The 20,966-nt window shown below is 41.6% G+C and overlaps 1 protein-coding gene across 2 annotated transcripts in view; it reads left to right on the top strand.

Annotated features, from left to right (window-relative positions):
- Positions 1-20,966, top strand: part of cdh23 (cadherin-related 23) — a gene marked incomplete at both ends in the record, with an annotated part of 273,834 nt that overhangs the window by 9,663 nt on the left and 243,205 nt on the right. The window lies entirely within an intron of this gene.

Below are 20,966 nucleotides of genomic sequence, written 5' to 3'. Positions count from 1 at the left end.
GCCTTGTAGGGCTTTAAAAAAGTAATCAGTAAAATCTTAAATTCGATTTAATTCAAGGCAACCAATGAAGAGATGCAAGGATGGATGTAATGTGGTCGTGTTTCTTAGACTTGATTAAAAGTCAGCTGAATTTTGCACCAGATTGGAGATGGCTTTTTACTGAGCCCTGGGTACAGTTAGAGTTACAGTCTAATCGTCCTGACTAAATAAAAGCATGAATGCCCTTTTCGGTGTCTGCAAGAAAGACTTAATTCTGGCTATGTTTGCTGGAGGAACCATGATTGTACAACCCTTGTTACTTGACCATCAAAGGAGAGGTCACAGAGTAAAACATCATGGCCAAATCATGGGCTGTGTTTTTTACACCAAATAGGAGTGTCTCTGAGATATCCAGTGCATATTGTCAGAGAGACATAACAAGATACAGGACACATTATCCACATCCCTGCGTTTAAGTGGAATATAAATGGACCTGAATGGACCCAAAATGCACTCCTGGGGAACACTAAGGTGGGCCAGAGATGAGGATTACCAAAGAAAAGCTTTTATCTTTGAGGTAGGAGTGAAACAATCAAGCACCGAGTCCCTGATGCCAAACCCATTAGGCGGTTGATTAAAATAGTATGTTTAAGTGATGTTATGTTTAACTCAAAAGCAGAGCGAAGATTGAGGAGGATTAAAATTGAGCAGTTACCAGAGTCAGTGGCAAGCAATAGATCATTGATGACCTTTAATAGTGTTGTCTCTGTGCTGTGGAAGGCACAGAAGCCAGACCAAAAATAACTCCTTCTAAAATACATGAAAAAGCTAAGAGAAAAAGAAACTGTTTGAATTGACGGGAGAACCACCCATTTTCAACAACAAAGGGGGGGAACCTTTTTCCTATTTCCACATAACAACTCATGAAGGTATATTAATGACACAGTTCAATGTTGAAAATGGCACACTATTTTATCAAAAATATTTGATAGATATGGAAGCTCAGGAATTGGTCTCGTGGGAGGACCTATTTATTTATTTATATCCGGGAGGTTGGCTTAGGCTGAGAAAGCAATTTATAATAGAGTGAATATTTGGACCAACAGTGTGAAATACCTCCTTCAGCAATGTGGAGATAATATCCAATGGGCAGGAAGAGTATTTTGTATGTGATATTGTCATTATAGAAATCTACAAAAAAGAAATATGTATTTACATATATATGGATGAGATAGATGTGCATGCATGTGTGGCAGTGCTGCAATGAGAGGGATCCCAGTGCTAGTCTTCTGAGCACCATCTGATGTATAGCTGACACACAGAAGAGTGTATAGAAACCAGAGGTTTCTGTATATCCCACACACCTGGTTATGGTACGTGTCTTGGAAGAAAGAGTTCTTGTGGAATAGATCGATGTCTCATTGTTATTTTAGTGCATACTTGCTGTCCCACTGCTGTGTGGGAGGAGGGTAGGGGGGGGGGGGGGGGGGGTTGCGGTATGGAAGAAGGTAGTAGGGGTGTAACAATCCATCACTCGGTCAGGATCTACTGTATCTATTGATTCAACGGGCAACGATCCAGTCTAAACGATGCAAAGCTGAAATATGGATTCAGATCTTTTATTCTGAAAAAAATGCATTGTTTTGAAACAAAATTCCATCAGCGGCTGTAGCTTGTTGATGCTGAACTTCCTTTCAAGTTCTCAAGGTTCCTTATTTCCCTGATCCCAGTGGAGATTGTGTGCACATGTATTCAGGCGATGTGCTGGACATCAAGGCAAGAATCAAGAGGAATCTTTAAACTGTACACTGGTCAGTAGTGATGCGCAGGTCAGGTTTTTTGTCGGGTTGTTGGAAAGTTGTGGATAGGCTTCTTTTAAATCTACAAAGAAAATGATCAACGGATCGTCCTCTCTTCTGCGCTCGTCGTTCCGTGTTGATTTTTGTATCCAACGCGTCCTTTAGTCTTTTTAGTTTAACTTCGTTCAGAACAATTAAATAACCAAATAAATGCAGAGAGAGAGAACGAGAGAGAGAGAGAGAGAGTTTACAATTAATCAGTTGAGGCATCCTTTATATTTGTGTACAATGTGTAGTTTACATGAGAGAACGAACATTAAATGATAACGTATTGTAGATACAGGTTAATTGGCTACAGTGAGTGTATCCTACTACAGCACTACAAGGGACATTCAAGTATAAAGTTGACATGCAGCGGGGATATCATTTAAAGAAGGCTGTGTATAATTGATCAAATAATCAACACATGGAACATAAGCTCAGATAATTCCAGCCAGGAGGAGAGAGACGGGAGAGCAGGAGAGAAGGGAGTGAGAGAGACATAGGAGAGAGAGAAGTTACCGGAATGCTTTTTATTAAAACATTCCCCATGTGTTGACACGCTCCTCCGCCCTCCCTGCGAAAATTACGCCTGAAATCTTGACTAGTCCGCCCACCCCGGGGGTCAACCCGAGTGAGGCGCTAGCTGAGTGATTGCCCGCAAAAAGCGGTGTGAAGTTGAATCAAATATAGAACCAAATATTGAATGGTGGTCTGAAAAATCTATACGGCACGGTATCGTAATGAAGCGGGTGATCTACACCCCATGAAACCAGATGGTCGAATGACTGGGATGACTTTCCTCCCTCTCTTATTTATTTTTGTCGTCGTTTTGTCGGTCGCAGTGATTGACAGGCCAATTTATGGATGCTTGGCGTTTCATCATCCTGTGAGGTTGTCAGGAAGAGGGGGGGTGGAGGGGGGGTGGCTTGGAATTATTGGAACTTATATTGGTTGACTTCCTCAAAGTAGTTTTTTTATCACATGATCTTTAGCCTCTTTCCTGATCGGTCTGTGCGCTCCAAGTCATCAGAACCGTGTGTACTATCTCAGAATGAAAGAATTGTGTGTAAGTGTGTGTCTTTGTTGGGGGGGGGGGTTCTGAATTGGCTTTGTTGGGCACTTACCTTGGGTTGGCAAACAGACACGCCATACTGCATTGTTGTGTTGTTTGGTTTGGCCGCTTTTAGAGTAAAAAAATAAAAAGCGAATCTGATAGTAAAAAATCACGTCGTCAGCGTTGTCGTTATCACCATCATCACCTCTACCCGAATCAACATTCTCCTTCCTCCTTCACCTTCTCATCATCATCATCATCATCATCATCATCATCATCACCATCATCATTAACATTCTGATCGTAGTCTGCTTTGGTTGCCACACACCAAACGTAGCAAGCTGTTTCCCAACCATAAGCTATTTCTCAGCCAGTCAGCCCATGTTCTAAAGCTGCCAAGGGCATGGCCGTGTTGGGTGGGAGGCGCCGCTCATTTCCCTAACCACCCTGTCCATGTCGCCCTCCCACCATGAATCATTGTGTCCTCTCCTCAGGCAGCTGGGCTTCAGCCCAACTCTCCCACTCGACCCCCTTCCCCCCTCCATTGGTTCGGCAGGCCGTCAGTCATGTTCGCTGCCCGCTCTGTGATGGCTTATTTAGTGAGGTGATTATGAGGGCGGGCTGAGTGATCGGACAGTGACAATTTGTCAACATTATTGTTTATTAGCTCAGCAGATGTCCTCATCCAGGAGGCCCTCTCAGTACTCTCTCTCTCTCTCTCTCTCTCTCACACACACACACACACACACACACACACACACACACACACACACACACACACACACACACACACACACACACACACACACACACACACACGCTGTATGCCGTATGCTGTTAGTAGAGGACATACAGCTGATTGAATGCATAAGGTCCTTTTTACACTCTTATTTCTTTTTTCATATATATTTTTATGTATTCAACATCTTAATTCCGATGTCAGTTCCATTCCGCACAGAATGAAAGTGTCCTTTGTGCAGCGAACAAAGTCGGAGAGTTCATTATAATCCAATCCCCATATCATGCCACCATTTGACCACCGCTTTGATGAGCATAATGAGTTGCTACACTCTGGGGTGGATTCTAAAAGCTACATCAAGATCTGGTGAACGTAATACTCTAAGTCTATGGGTGATAAGGATCGATCAAGCTGCATTGCGCATTCACCATAAGTGGAGCTACAACGAGTGTGGGAAACCACCAAGAATATATTAATATTTGTTTATAAAATAATAACATAGCTTTTTAGAGAACTTGCATAACCTATAGGCAGTGTGAAGGCTGAATGCTGTTTCAGCAGGGGAGCGCACACTCTGCCAGCACCACGCTGCTAAAGCATTTATCCTACCATAAAGTGCTGGCCTCTGTGGAGTTAACAATCTCACTGTGAACGCAATGTGAGCTCATGTGCAGACACACACAAACACGCGCATGCGTGCGCGTGCTCACCCAGCGAGCATAAATTCCTAAATTTTACTTGTACCTGCTCTTGACTATGTCTCTGACAACTTGCTTGCTTAATTCCTCTTTATCGAGAGAGTAGTACTTTTCCATGATGAAATGTTATAATGACATTTTTAAATTGTAGGTTTGTGTGGATTTGTTAAGATATAGACAATTTGATTTTGTTAGAAATATGCCACATTTCTGCTAAAAACAATTATAACACTAGGCGTATGTTAGTGTCAGTGCTCTTCTCCTATTGCGTGATATCTGAGATGTGCTTATACTTCCATTTTATTTAAAGGCATCTTCTAACAAACATGGATAAAACAACTCATTCATTATGGATCACAACACTTAAATGTTTCACACCTACAGTAAGAGTCAATCATAAACGGATACATTAACTTCTTCCACATGGTCAATAAAAAAAGCAATACCTCTGCTGCATCAAAGCAAGGGAAATAGGAAAAGAAAAAATGTGGAGTGGATTAATGCATGGCTTAATGCTTGTTAGTTCCATGTTTTTATATTTTCACAAGTTTCCTTGATACAGTAATGAAGCAACTTGCCCGATACATGTGATATGATCAAATGATATGTGATATACGTATATGAGTAGCACTTCTAACGAACATGTGGTATGATCAGATCATTTGTGATACATGTAGGCCTAATATGTGATATGATACAATGTCCACATGGCCCGGAATATGATGGAAAAACGTCAATCTAAAATAAAGAAAGAATAACACAGGTGTTCTGTTGAATGATCAAGAGAACAGCCTAGCCAGTTGCCGTCCACTTTAATATTTTACACATGATATTTCCTCATTAAGGTTTTGTGGGATTGAACATGAGGTGGTAATGAGATACTATGTCGCTATCTGGCACAAACCTTGTATCTCCAATGTTCAACCTTTTATGTTTTTTTGTTTTTGTTTGTTTTTTTGCATAAATTAATGTATTTTTCATCATACAAGAGTGCTGCACAAAAGTAGTGTAAATAGCAGATCTACAAGCTCAATACTTAAAATACAACAGCTTGTAGATCGTCTATTTTCTCTATTTCAAAATGTTTAAAGGTTATAATAAAAAAGGAACAGTGTTGGACATACAAGGTTTCGACCCAACAGAGATATTGATCAGAAGGGAAGTTTTCACTTGGCAGATCCTTTTCTCCCTGTGAATGAGGAGAAAAAGGATGGCATGTGTTGTAGCGGCAGAATATTGTATTATGCTTCTAGTTTATGGAAGCAATGTTTGCTTTCTGTGTTGTTCATGTGTGAAATGTTAAGTCATTTTTCAAGAGTCTACAGTATGTGTATGATAATCGTTATGGTTTATGCTATTGATAATTCAAAAATCATGGGCATTGAATTCATATTTATGTGCCAATTTCAAAACATTGTGTATTGATGATATTAACATTGACATACTACTGTAAATATAACATTTTAATTTTTATTTGCTAACGTGAATGATAGATTCTTGTGAATAGCTCCTCTCATTGAAGTCAGTGTTTGCAGATGAGTGAGGATCTGATTGTCATTCTGACCATACAATCCACATTCTGATAAAGGCCCTTATGGACTGAAACTTTAGATTCAATTAAATGATTGATAGAAGAAGAAAAAGAAGTGGAATCACATCCAAAAAAACAAAAACAAAGTAGATAACAGAAAGTCCCTATTTATTGTGGTCCTCTGGATGTGCTTCCACAGCTTTTCTTTTTTGGCATGCGACACAGATGCGCCGGCTGAAGCGCACATGTGATAGCGACCTGCTCAATGTGACTGAGGCCTGAGACAGTTAAATGACACGATCTCTTTGTTTCACAATAAAGGGTCATTTTCACAAACTCAACAGTTAAATCGGGCAATTTTTGACAAGCAACGCTGCAAGGTGTGAACCTGAAGAGAAACGATAAGAAGAGCGCATGCAGTCGCAGCATCAAGGTCCACATTAGGCATGCCACAGCTCTTAAATGTATTTTTATCTAATAATGGAAAAATATTTGCAGATAGTTTATCTCTGATGATCGTGCAAAAGAAGTATAGGACGTGCAAATTATTTGAGTGTGCAATCGGCTCTGTGCTTAATTGTAGTTCCCTTTTCCAGAAAGTGGCGCGTACCTATTTCCTGTTCCAGCCAGGTCAGTTTCCTATAGCTTCATTTGATCAAAGATTTGATTATGAGTGTGGTTGGCCTCACAGGGCAACCAGACTATAGTTGTTGTCCGACTGTATTCCTTCCATCTTTCCACCTTTCCAGATAAACTTTATTTTGCTGCGCTAGTCCTTCCACAGTTTTGGTGGCACGCACTTGGGCCATATGTCTATCGACCAGCTTCATCGGGACACGTCTGGGTGCATTTTGCTAAAGGAAACGTTATATATAGTTTAATTTATATAAATTATTTGTGAATTCATTTTCTCAATTTACAATTATGCACAGTAAAACATAATGAGTGACATTTTGTATTTGCTTTTACACAGTACACACAGGATACATTAGATTGCTCATGAGTCACCTAAAAAGTGCGGTGGTGGAAAAAGTACACACATTTGTTACTCATCATCAATCTTGATAATTACTTGAGTAAAAATACAAAAGTGAAAATGGCAGATATACAAGCTCGCAATGCGTCTCATCGCGACGCATCGTGAACTTTTACTGTAGATCGACTATTTTCAAATGCTCGAAATGAATAGAAAATTCAGGACTTCCCTGAATTATGACTAAACGGATCCAGTTAACTGGCTAATCATGCTTCCTGGCATGCACACCAGAAAGTCTAATTGCATGACATCACCTTAGTGATCAGGTTTCCCCAGTAACCCTGATTGGACACAGTTAGGTGCCATGGCTATGTCACTGAAACAATTAACTGGTAATGATGTAACAACTGGGGATAACACACGCACACACACGCACGCACGCACGCGCGCGCACACACACACACACACACACACACACACACACACACACACACACACACACACACATTGGTCTTGCTAACTTATGGGGACATTGCTTTGACTGACATTCATTGCCTCATTTTTTTTCCATTAATATCCACTATCGCAATAAATTGCGACAATGTTGGGTCTCTGCTCTATATGTGAAGTTTTCTTGAGAGACAACTAAACCAAACTAAACTGTAGTCATATCTAACTGGAGACACCAATTTGATCCCTTATTCGACCCTATTATGTTGTCCCTAATCAACTGTTTTGATTTTCAAAATGTATCCCAAAATCTGTCAGACGCACGCTTGCACGCACACGTATACATGCACAAATGTAATGTTACTTGTGTGTGGATGACCATTTGTACAACAGTGTGTATTGTTGCATATAGAGAGACAGTGAGGTATAGAACTGCTCTCTTACAGTATCTCGCCTGCACACACACACGTACGCACGCACGTACGCACGCACGCACACACACACACACACACACACACACACACTCACGCGCACACACACTCATTCACTTTGTCTCTCTCTCTATCTTTCTACATGGTCTTGTCTGGGCAGCAGATCAGTAGCAGTGGATGAGAGGCTGACGCAGGCCATGTTTATTTAACAGAGGGTTGAGGGAACACATCCAATAGATATTTGATCTGAAGCTACATTCCCACTCATCTCCCCTTTCACCGGCAAAGGGTCTGGCTGCTGCAGGAGCCAAGACACAGCATGGGAGGGATGTTGTACGCTCACAGCAGTGGAAACATGTGGAACACAGAAATTGCTCAAAATCATTTGGTATTTGCCTGGGCCCGTTGTTTGCTTTGACTCAGTCAGTGTGTTCATCTGCCAGGCTGGCCAGCGTGTGACAGGGATGAAGGTATAGACATTTATGGGAAAAAAACAGTACAATACAGGCTGCTTTTCTGTTCTGTGTTCTGTGCACTGGAGAGATACTGTATGATCAAAACGAATAGTGGAATAAAGTCACTATGGTCTTTAATTAAATAATATCGTCTTTGTTCTTCTGAGTTCACGGTGTGTGTGTGTGTGTGTGGGGGGGGGGGGGGGGGGTGCGTGTGTGTGTGCGTGTGCGCATGCATGCCGATTAATAGCAGATACCTCTGCATGTCCTAGCTCTGGATACAATTGAACATTTTGACTGTAGCCTTCTTCTTGGTCTCTGAAGATGAACAGTGCAGCTATAAGGCCAGTGATTGAAATGTATATATAGCCTTGTTATGGCTAATGTCCTCTGAAACTACACTTAATCACTTAAGCCCTATACTTAGTATAGTCATACAAGAAATTGATGATGTACAAGCTCACAGCTGGCAGAGAAAATGTTATGTTTTGTTAGAACACTAATATATAAATGTAATGGAACATGTGAATTATTATTGATTGATTGATACTGTACATATCTATAGTAGGCCTACATGATTATTTAATGAAGGAGTCTCAAAACTATTTTAGGTCACAGGCAAAATCCAGCTTCATGTCGGCCACTGTGCACACGCAAGTTAAAAGGTTAAAGAGTTGAAGCACACACAGCTCCCAGCACAACTATTGTGCACAGCTCTTGGATGATCGATGATTGGGTGGCGACATTAGTTTCACAAGTTGGTCTTGCACCATTTCTTGTTACTTGCAGGGGAGTCTGTCGTCTTCTCCCCATGCACAGCTCTCATCGGGTGCAACAAAACAGACCACCGGCACTCATGGATCAATCATTTTCTATTTATTGTGAGCGAAATATAAACGTGTTTATACTACAAACCACTTAGCCACCATCAGTATCATGCTGATGATGATCAATGCCTGCTTGGGTCCATGAAATGACTCCCATGAGATTCTCGAGGTCCTGAACAGACTGGGACGTGTTGTGCACAGTGAGTGGTTTACTATACCTGTATTTGTAGCCTAAACACAAGTACATACCTACAGTACATAGTGGTAGTGACAGAGTAGCGTCTTTTATGCGTCTGCTGTACAGGTTCAGTACATAGTAAATTGTGAATATGTTTTTCTTCTTTCCAAAATCACCCCGAGTGCTGGATTGGGCCTTGCCTGCGGGACGTCCTTGATCTAACGTCATTAAGACATGTATATAAAAGGCAGAAAAGGCGTGTTTATGTGTCATAATTGCACAGCGATGCACAGGGATCATGCTGTCGTTGGGGGATGGCTAAATGCAGGAGCTGATGTTTAAACGCAGTAGCAGATAACGCGGTGGGTGTTGTGCGAGGAAATGGGATGTGTAATTAGAGTGAGAGTAACAGTCTTTGATTAAATGCTCTCATCTCCTAATCCACTTTGCCCTGATTTGGCAGATTAAGCTCTCTACTGAGTAATTAGCTTGTGTACAGAACACAACATTTGCTCAAAATAAGAACTTCTGCACTCCCTCCAATGCTGTGTCTTGCTTTTATAGTACTTTTCAGAGTGTGTAACTCCATTGTGTCTGTTTAAATGATCAAGTTTGGCTAAGACAAACCATATTTAAAAACGCTTTCATTTAAACTAGCCAAGTTACTGTATTGTGGGTACTCAACAATCCTTGGGATTTATTTTGTCTGTAAATTAATGTGTTGAGACCTTAGAGTGTTTCATTTAAGGGTGCTGTTACAGAATAATGTTCATTACCAAGGATGTATGATCTAATAAGAGTCTGATCTAAATTAAATACTTAGACTCAGTTTATATTGAAATCTATGGCGATCCAATGAACATCTTTCTCTTTCTCCTTTTCCCTTTCCCTTCCTCTCTCGTTTGTACCGCCTCGCTTTCTCGCGTTCTTTTGCTGCAACAGTAAATACCTTGCACTTTTAATTAGCTCCATGGCTTTCCTAATTCAATAATAATTACGGTGCAGGAAGTAGCCCCAGGGAGTGACTTATTAAAGCCTTCCCCTTAAATGTGTGGATAATGTGTCTGTACACTCTCTCCAGCCAGTTCCCTCCTGTCAGCTGCCTAGCACTCCCCACATTAGCTATGGGTGTTATACGGTAGCTTTGGCTGCCTCTCTCTCTTACAGTATTGACAGTATTGATTCTCTAATGCTGTTGTATTCATAACAGCATTTGCAGTGATGGTGGTATAATGGTGAAGTGGTGTGATTGCTTCTCTGTCTCCTCTCATTTGAAGAGGTTGCTATTGTGGAAATGTGAAGGACATTCCACCTTAATGTCCTGCCGTATTCATAGTTCCAAAACCTCCCGTAGCCGTTATATTGGGTTGGATGTGGCTGTGAAAGCCATAGCATAGGAGTCACATATGTCATACTCATCAAACCATTCAGTGACCCCTAATAATGCCCAGTGGACAGGGGCATTGTCATCCTGGAAGAGACCATTCCCATCAGGACAGACATTTTTCATCATAGGATGAAGTTGATCTCTCAGAATAACTTTTTATTGATTTGCAGCGACCCCTTCCCTCTAAGGGGACAAATGGACCCAAAGCATGGCAGGAAAATGCCCTCCCCAACATAACAGACCCGCTCACTGATGGGGTCAAACATTTAGGCCTGTATCTTTCTCTTGTGTATGCAACACACACACACACATGCACGCACACGCGCACACACACACACACACACACACACACACACGCACACACGCACGCGCGCGCGCGCACGCACGCACACACACACACGCAACACACACACACACACACACACACACACACACACACACACACACACACACACACTCACCAGTTAAGAGTGGGGTGGCTCAGAGTAGTTGACAGAGTACAGCAACTTGCAATGGGCCTGGTGTACAAGATACACTACACCACTATGATACCCAAGTACCTGTCAAAATACTTTATAAACATTAAGGATGTCCATAATTACAACACTAGAGGCAGCGCCACAGATCACTTTCAACCCAGAGTCAAAACCAACAAAGGGTCAAACTCTTTTTTCTGCTATACCACCAAAATGTGGAAAGCCTTACCGAAGGCCACAAAGGAGTGTGGATCACTAGCATCCTTTAAAATTGCCCTGAAAAACCACTTACAGGCAGCAGCCGTTCGCAACTGGTAAAAAAGAATCTAGCCCAACCCTACCCTCCCCTGCCCCTTCTTTGTATATACTGTTTGTTTTGACTTACTGTCTTCTATTTTGTTTTTCTTTACATATCTACTGCATAGTACTGTGTTCTATTTGTCTGTCATTCAATGTTATATGAGATACTTCAATGGTTTCCAGTGGAAATAAGCTTAGTCTTTTCATGGATCTCCTTTTAGTAGACCTTGTACCAGTGAACTGTACCGTCATGAAACTGTACCTTTTCCTATGCAAACTTCTAATAAAGTCTTCAATCAATCAATCAATCAAACACACACACACACACACACACACACACTATATATATATTTACATCACTTGTGGGGACATTACATAGACTTCCATTCATTTTTATGCAAGTCCTGTGGCCTTACCCTAACCTCTATCCCTAAACCTAACCCCTAACCCTAAACCTAAACCTAACCCTAACCGTTGTGGGGACCTACTATTTTGTCCCCACACTGTCAGAGGTCCCCTGCAGGTGACTGTGTGAACATGCGTTTAGTCCCCATAAGTATAGCTAGACAAACACACACACACACACACACACACACACACACACACACACACACTCGTCCATTTCTGGTACTGTGGTCGATGACCAGGGGTGTCGCACCAAATTCTGGGCCCTGGGTTCAAGGATTCACTGCGTTATTTTGTGCTTTAACTATTGAAAAATAGCAGATATACTCTATGCAGATTTGAAGGGTTTTTAAAAGGGTTTCTATGTCAGTGGTGCTCAAACTTTTTCATGTGAAGGACCCCCAAAATGATATGTATTTGGCCACGGACCTCCATCTCAAAATATTTAGTTCCATGGACCCCCCAGAAGCAAAATTTGATTTACAAATGTTCACTTAAAAATACATATATTCAAAGATTGCAAACATTCTCACGATTTTTCAAAAATAGCAGATCTACAAGCTTCCACCGAGTGCTGTGCTGTGAGCTTGTAGAGTTGCAATTTTTCAATAGCTAAAGTATAACATAATTAAGGCCCCTCCACCTTAGGCCCTAGTAAAGCCCTTTGCACACAGGAGCGTTTATCCGCACGGATAAAACGGACAATTTCATTTTATTAAAAGAAAACAATGATTCTCTACGACGTCATGCACACCGGATCCGAATTAGCCGTGCGACGAGTGGCTGCGGCCGTGCGTTTTTTTCTCGATCGAACCCAGTTCGATTTGTGCGTCTTGTCACATGCTGTAAAAAACTCATCACTCCTTTTATGACTCCTTTTGGGATCCGCAGCGCCGATTCCGCACTGCATTGCACACCAAATCCAATGCGTTTTATTCATACAGCAAACGGAAGAAACGCAACTGTCCTTTGTGCAAAGGGCTTAACTCAGTCCCACTCCCCCCCACCCCTTGTGACGCTCCTGGCGATGACTCATCTGATCATGTTTTTCCACATCTCTGACCAATGCTTATTGTTTTTGCACCACTGAACTCTCAACTCACATTCACCTTTGTAATGAGGGGTTTATGCACGCAGTGTTGATTTCTTCGACTAAACCTATGACGATACATTTTTCTTTTTTTTTTCACTGACGAAACTAAATAAAAACTAAGCTAAGGATGATTAAAACTTAGTTTTAATATATTGACAATTTTGTCAATAAATAAAAACTAGCCTAAATGTTAGGGAGGGACTAGTGGAGAAGAGATCGAGTAGTCAGTAGAACTAAACGACAAGTCATTTTATGTTTGGTTGCACTCTGGCATTGCGCTCTGAAAATAGCCGATCTACAAGCTTACAGCGCGTCGCAGCGTGACGTCTTGTGAGCTTTTTGTGAGCTAAAATCAACCATCAAGGCACGCCAAAATTCATTTTGCTGTAAAAATCAACACTATATGCACCCCTACTATAACATCCCTTTATGTAAATTAGTGGTCGATTGAATGTTCTTGACATCTCAGCCACCTGAGGAACTTAAGAATTGCTTCTGTTTTTCCTTACACGTCACACTAAAGCACAAGCATCGTAGTCAGCGAATGTGCACTTTCAACAACAATTTCCTACCCTATTTATTCACTTTAGTAACTCTTGGCTTCTGTCTTTGCGATTGAAACTCCTGGCTGCCACCCGTGCCCCAATAACAAACTCTCTTTCATAGGAACTTAGATCTTTTTCTCTTGCCATTTTGAACCAAAATTGAAGTAAAAAAAATAATAATAATAATAATTACACATGGTCCCCGGGATAAAATATATGAAATAAAGTTGCGTGAGCATACTGTAGCAGCAGTATATCTGCTATTTTTCAATAGTTAAAGCACAAAATAATTGTGCAGGGGCCCGCAGTGAATCCTTGTACCCAGGGCCCAGAATGTGGTACGACACCCCGGCCTCTACCACTTGTTAATGGATGGAATAACATCAGATTAAAGCACTCCTCCGGAATTTCAGTTTAACCGTCCCATCCCTAATATATACTGTATATATAATCAAGAGGAAAATATGTTTGAATATCAACCTGCCAGCCCTAATTAAAATGCAACAATATCGTAACTTAGAGAAAAAATAAGGGCGCTATAAAGATTACCTGTCTCAAGCTAGTTTTAATGCCTCTTCTCAGCTTCCCCAAAAATCAACAAACTGCGGTAACTACTGCTGTGGAATATGTCACTCTGCAGTAATGTCAAGTACACTGTGTCATTATATTTTCTTTATTTTAATAACCGAGGTGATATATTTTATACCTGCTTCTGGTCCGACTGAATTAAATCCAGGCATTTAATTTTGGGGAAATGTAGGTTGAATATTTATTATGTTTGATAATATCACAGCATAACGAATTTATTAGAAATGGATGTTAACCACATTAACCCTGGCATCCTTATTTTAGGTGCATTTGTTAAAGCAAAAAAATAAACAAAAGCAAAGAAATCTGACTTACATGTTGTGCTGAAACACACTGTGAGCTGGTACAGTAGATCAGCTATTTTTGCTGGTTACAGTATTGTACGGAGAAGCATAGGGCTTAATGTGTTAACTGCAATTATGTTGCAATGATATTGGACAACGATGTCTTGTTAACATTTATATGTCTCACAAAAAAGACTAGAAGACCATCATCTCAGTTAGTAATATTATGAGACAATCCTGGAGCTGCTCTCTTGACTGTGAATTGGAGACTTTGTTGACACAGTGATATTATCAGGGGTGATTTGATGGGAGATTGGATACATTTTCAGCTGCATAATTGTTAGCAGGGCAATGAAATACTGCTCATTTGAATATTAAAAACCTTGTGAGTTCACTGTCAAGTCAGCACCTCCGACTACTTTCCTTTCTGGGTGACATTACAAATTAGATCCCTGTGTTGTTGTTGTCTGGCTTTGGGACAGACTTTTACTAATTAACTTCATTCCAATTCTAACTTCAAATTCTATAATAATCAAGGCACTAGAGTAGACGTTGCGCACTAAATTAACTTCTTAAGATCACATTTGTGATATTATAGTATGCAATGGCTTTTAGGATTATTTCATATACATTTTACACAATATTCAACATGGCTGTAAATGTTAAAAGCAACAGATCATTTTTATAATCCCAGGGACATAGTCCCTGGGATTTTAAAATAGCCATTAAAAAACCGAAAACACAAAAGCATGCAAACAGTTAAAAGCCAATAAAAGCAAAGTATACAAAATGAGAATGAAGAGTAAGCCAAGTGGTTTGCACACAACAGCACATTAAAACACACATAAAGCAGGTAATGAATTCACAACACATTAGCAGACTTTGATAGATTTACTTTTGTATTGACAAAAACAAATAAAAATCAGTTGTGCCGTTAACCGAAGATAACTGATCTAAAAGCTCACAACACGTCACAGCGCACAACCAAGTATAAATCATGTGTAGGGAAGTAATGAGACAATGGCACACATGCAGTATCAGTCAGCGTTTAAGTATGTGATGCAAGATTGCCCTCCGAAATCCAGTGGTTTGAGTGTGGTGTTAGGACAATCCAAAGGTGACTCCTCCCTGGTGACACTCGGCTGAAGTTAAGGGCACTCTGGGACTCTTTCCCCTGCAGTTGCTCTATTGATCGGCTTGGCCATTACTGGGACAGTGAGAGCCCCCCGCCCCTCACTGGCCCTCCCAGTGTAAATCACTGACTGACCATCTGATTTACACAACAACATCTAAGAGAGATCCCTTAGTCTCTGCATGGTTCAGTCCTCACCGCCTCGGTTCTCTCCTCTCATGGTGTCTCACCTGTGCATGCTAATCTTGGACACAAGCGGATGATCAGTTTCAAACTTTGCAAGCACTTTCCCAGTAGGCTAAGGAAGAATCTCCACCCCAAGTGTTTCAAATCTGCCTCACGATGGCGCTATAACATGTCGTTTTAGTCATACAATGACTTCTTGGGATTATGATGCTCTCCCAGCACGCCCATTTCCGCCTACATTTTCACTCTCTTTGATTGACCTTATCTACGGTACAAGAGACAAATCAGCTGATGGTAAAGTCTTATTAGTGTGGTAGCCCCTGCAGGCCAACCAGACTATAGTACTTGTCCGACTTTATTCCATCTTCCATCTTCTTCTACTTCTCCTAAGTAAACTTCTTTTTTTTTCATCGGGATACGCATGCATGCTATTTTGCTAAGAGATACGTAATATATTTTAATTTCTATAAATGTATTTGTGAATAATACATTTTCTCCGTTGACTTTAATTAAAATAAATCACTTTTCCCAAATATGGAGATGGCTGACATCATAGATGTCTAGCTGACGTCATAGACCACATGAGACTGACACAGTATGTCCATATATGGGCTTTCAAAGATATGGGCTTAATATTGATGACATCAGGGATCTCCATATATGGGCATAAAAGGAACATGGACTGACAGAGAGATCTCCATACATGGCCATTCATTTATTAGTAATTCATCATTTTCCCCATTGCCTTGAATGGGGAAAATTCAAATGGTAAGATTAAAATTAATTTGTGAAATTCGCGTCACAGCAACCACACTTGCAATTACCAATTGCATCTTTCTAGTACTATTTACATTTGAGACTGGAAAGTCCAACTTCTTAAAGGACACATGGTGCATTTTAACACCAGTTAAGTTTCTGCTGTGTTTGTGGGGGTGTTATGAAGTGACAGTGGACAAATTGTGGATCTAACTAGAGCTGGCATGGGCACATGAAAACATGTCACAGCCCTGCACACAACACAAATGCTGCAAGCACTTATGCACACGCACACAAATACCCAGATGTGAAGGTGTGTACATAAGCACACAAAAACAGACAATCACACTGCACGTCTGTCTGCACAGACATGCAGACGTCTTCTCCATGCATCACACATAATTAGCTTAGAAAACATTCAAAATGTTGGTGTTGCATGTTCCACAAGACAACGATACAATATACACAAGATAGGGTTAGGGTTAGCTACAAGATGATAATACTGGATTTGAATAATAACTAGACCAGGTCAACCTGGTTGTGCCAGACCCCCTGTCTGTCATCATCATTTATGACATCATGCCTTTTGTAGGCATGTCATCATCATGTCATCATCATATATACCCTTTATATAGAAAACCCGGACAGACCGACATTTGCTTATGTAGGCCTACCCATTTCATGGGTCTGGCAATAATAACAACAATAATAATAATTATTATTATGAATAAATAATATACAAAAATATAGTAATATAATATATATATATATATATAAAATGGTTGAAAGTAAGGCACACACTCCCTCTTTAAAAACCTCTTGCAATGGGGAATGTACAATGGGATGTGCAGATTAGAATTAGAATGTACAGTATACTCTGTAAAGTCTTTAGTGTTCATCTAATTGTTGAGAGTGTACAGATGGACCCTGACGTATACAGTACCGGTATGTGCACTCTAAAGAGAGTTAAATAAACACCCGGCATGTTGCTGTGTAGATGGTGAAACAGAGAAGAATGAAGAGAGATGCAGCGGTGAAATGAGACGGTAACGGGGGCATTGCCAGAAGAGGAGGAAGGGAGGAGGGTGGGTTTTGGGGATGTTGGCTGGTAGCCAGTGGAGCCTGTTCCCAGGGGTGTCGCACCCTGCCGCGCTGCGAGCTTGTAGAGCTGCTATTTTTTGAAAAATCGTGAAAATTCTTTGAAGGTTTTTTGAAAAAAACCTATGTTTCTATGTCAGTGGTGCTCAAACCTTTTCATGTGAAGGATCCCCAAAATGACGGACCCCCATCTCAAAATATTTAATTCCAGGGACCCCCCCAGAAGCAAAATTACAAATGTTTGATTAAAAAATACATATATATTCAAAGATTTGCACACATTCTCACGACTTTTCAAAAATAGCAGAACTACAAGCTCGCAGCGCGGCACTTGGTGCCGTGCTGTGAGCTTGTATATCTGCTATTTCTCAATAGCTAAAACATTAGGGCCCCTCCACCTTGGGCCCTAGTAACTCAGTCCCACTCCCCCCCCCCCCCCCCTTGTGACGCCCCTGGCTCTGTGGAATGGGTGGGTTTTGGGCTGTTGGCTGGTAGCCAGTGGAGCCTGTTCCACAGGGTACACACTCTGCAGATATTTGTCACTGTCTGACTGTCAGCAGGGCAGCAGAGAGGTCTGTTTATGCTCTCACGCTCAGCCCCTCATTTAGGCAAATTGGAATGCATCGTGTGTGTCCTATTCTGCGTCTCCCTGGCAAACCAAACGGCAGCGAATCTGTCACCGTTTGCGTTGGGTTTGAGGTCGGGCTGGCATTGTATGCACACTGCGCGTGTGTGTGGGTGTGTTATTTTGTTTATTGTGTCTGCGTGCGCATGTGTATAAGGTGTGTGTGTGTGTGTGTGTGTGTGTGTGTGTGTGTGTGTGTGTGTGTGTGTGTGTGTGTGTGTGTGTGCGTCTGCGTGTGTGTGTGTGCGTGTTTGCATGTGTGTTGGTTCTCCTCTCTTCGCACGTACTGTATTGACCTTCCGCGCTTGAGGTCAGAAGCACCTGATTTCACATGGGAGATCAGATCAGCCTCAGTCCTTCTGTGAGATATTCTTAATGACTGCAATGTTTATTACCCTCCAAACGAAGGCTCCTTTCCTTGGAGCCTCACCAGGGAAAGGAGCCCAGTAAAATCCTCAGTGTTAACTTGAGCTTTTAAATTAACCCTGGATTTCACTGTCCACTGACCCCCTCCCCCTCGCATCATTGAAGCTGCAACCAGGGGCATCACAGGGGGGGGGAGTGGGACTGAGTTACTAGGGCCCAAGGTATTTTATACTTTAGCCATTGAAAAATAGCAGATACACAAGCTCACAGCGCAGCCGCTGCGAGCTTGTAGAGCTGCTATTTTTTTAAGTCGTGAAAATGTGTGCAAATCTTTGAATATATGTATTTTTAAGCAAACTTTTGTAACTAAAATTTTGCTTCAGGGGGGTCCCTGGAACTAAATATTTTGAGATGGGGGTCCGTGGCCAAATACATTTAATTTTGGAGGTCCTTCACATGAAAAAGTTTGAGCACCACTGACATAGAAACTTGCGTTTTTCAAAAAACCTTGGGAGGATTTGAAATATTCAAAGACTTTTCACGATATTAAAAAAAATAGCAGATCTACAAGCTCGCATTGTATATCTGCTATTTTTCAATAGTTAAAGCACAAAATAATGCTTAATAATAATGCGTTCCCCCGTCTAAATGGGTTAAACCCCCTCCCCCTATGAAGAACACGTCTTATGGGGGGCCCGCAGTGAATCCTTGTACCCAGGGTCTAGAATTTGGTGCGACACCCCTGGTTCTCTCCACATCGCATCATTGAAGCTGCAACACCAAACTCTCACCGCGGCTTCCCAGTAATGGCAACAGACTGCCGTCCATGAGGGACCTCTCTTTTAGTTTAGTCAATCACTCCTTATCGCTCCCCCGTGGTGCCTTCCTTCTATCCACTCCTCTTTTCCTGCCCCCCATCCCCCCCCCCACCCCCACACCCGCCGTCTCTTCCAGGAAATAATGGGTTCCACGGTTCAGTGGTGTCTGCAAACACGCCATCCATCACGACGTGCTATGGTATATTGTATGCACATGATGTGCTGCCACGGCGAACGCTCCCCGAACATCGACCGCTTATTGCAACGTTATGTCAGATTCTCTTAACTAATGCTAACCTTTCTTATTTGCCTTACATTTTTCCAAGAGCTCTGTTTTCTGGCTTATATTTACACTATGGGGCTGTTCTGCACGCTTTATTGATTACATTTAAGTTGCCTCAAACTTTGGCTGCTACACCGTATAATCCTATACATATGTAATTATCAAGTGCCAGTGGTTATTTTGTGCCAATGTAGCCCAACTCATAATGTAAAACAAATGCGGTTAATTTTTATTTTATACTCCCTCGTACAACGGTATTGTGTGCTGAAAATGTGCAGATCTACAAGTTCATAATGCGTTGCACCCCAACGTACAGTATGACTATGTTAAAATCAGGCATAATGTTCTGTGTGTGTGCGTTAATGTACAGTAGGCCTATAGCACTGATGTAGAGCCAGTTCACCTCAACCTCACCTCACCTCAAGTCCAAGATGTTACATAACAGTGGTGTAGGTTTTCTTCAGAGAGGGCTATTATTAGCCCCTTAAGACCTGAGGGCCCGATTCTACAAATCTCTTAAAATCCTAACAGTTTTCTGATATACTTTGGCCATTTTTGAATGAAAGTATACAAAATAATGGTTAAAGTGGTTCCGTGACACAGATGCGTTCCCAGTCTTAATGGGTTTGACATGTCAGTTTAATTCTTTAGCTTTGCTGATCTCTAATTCTCTTTTTTTTTATCCTAATGGAACAGTCAACACGAGTATACAAAGCACTAGCCAACAGGAATCCCTGGTGAGGGTGGTAACTGAAAGGGTGCCTGTCTGTCAGTTGTAATGGTGCTCGCATCACATTTTATTTTATTTTTTTAATCAGAAAAATACAGTAAATAATTTCTGTTGGAGAGCACATCATTATGAGTGGGCGGAGCCACCCCATGAGGCCCACTGGCCTGCTGTGTGTGTGGCGTATTCTCTGAATTATTTGTGTCTGAGGAGCAAAACGCATTGTGAGAGCGAGACGGAGAGAGATGGAGAAGGAGACCACTGGCTGTGCATGTTGATATTTCTTCAGGTTGTAGAAGTTAATTGAAAGTGTCTGCGTGAGTGTGGCGCGGCACCAGGTGAGCTCAGCTCTGAGTTGACAGGTGTCAGTGAGATGCAGGTAGTGTTTAGATTAGCTGACCGACCAGTAGAGGTAGCAGGGCTACCGGCTCTCTCTCTCTCTCTCTCTCACACACACACACACACACACACACACACACACACACACACACACACACACACACACACACACACACACACACACACACACAGTACAAACATATAGCTAATTCACTTTTAAGGTCACCAGTGAGGTGAGTGTGTGTGTGTGTGTGTGTGTGTGTGTGTGTGTGTGTGTGTGTGTGTGTGTGTGTGTGTGTGTGTGTGTGTGTGTGTGTGTGTGTGTGTGTGTGTGTGTGTGTGTGTGTGTGTGTGTGTGTGTGTGTGTGTGCTTGCTTGCTTGCTTGCGTGTGTGATTCT

Source organism: Nannobrachium achirus (assembly GCF_963921795.1).
Source record: "Nannobrachium achirus genome assembly, chromosome: 13".
NCBI lineage: Eukaryota > Metazoa > Chordata > Actinopteri > Myctophiformes > Myctophidae > Nannobrachium > Nannobrachium achirus.
The sequence above is the reverse complement of the archived record's forward strand: the minus strand, read 5'-3'. Positions and strand labels throughout refer to the sequence as shown.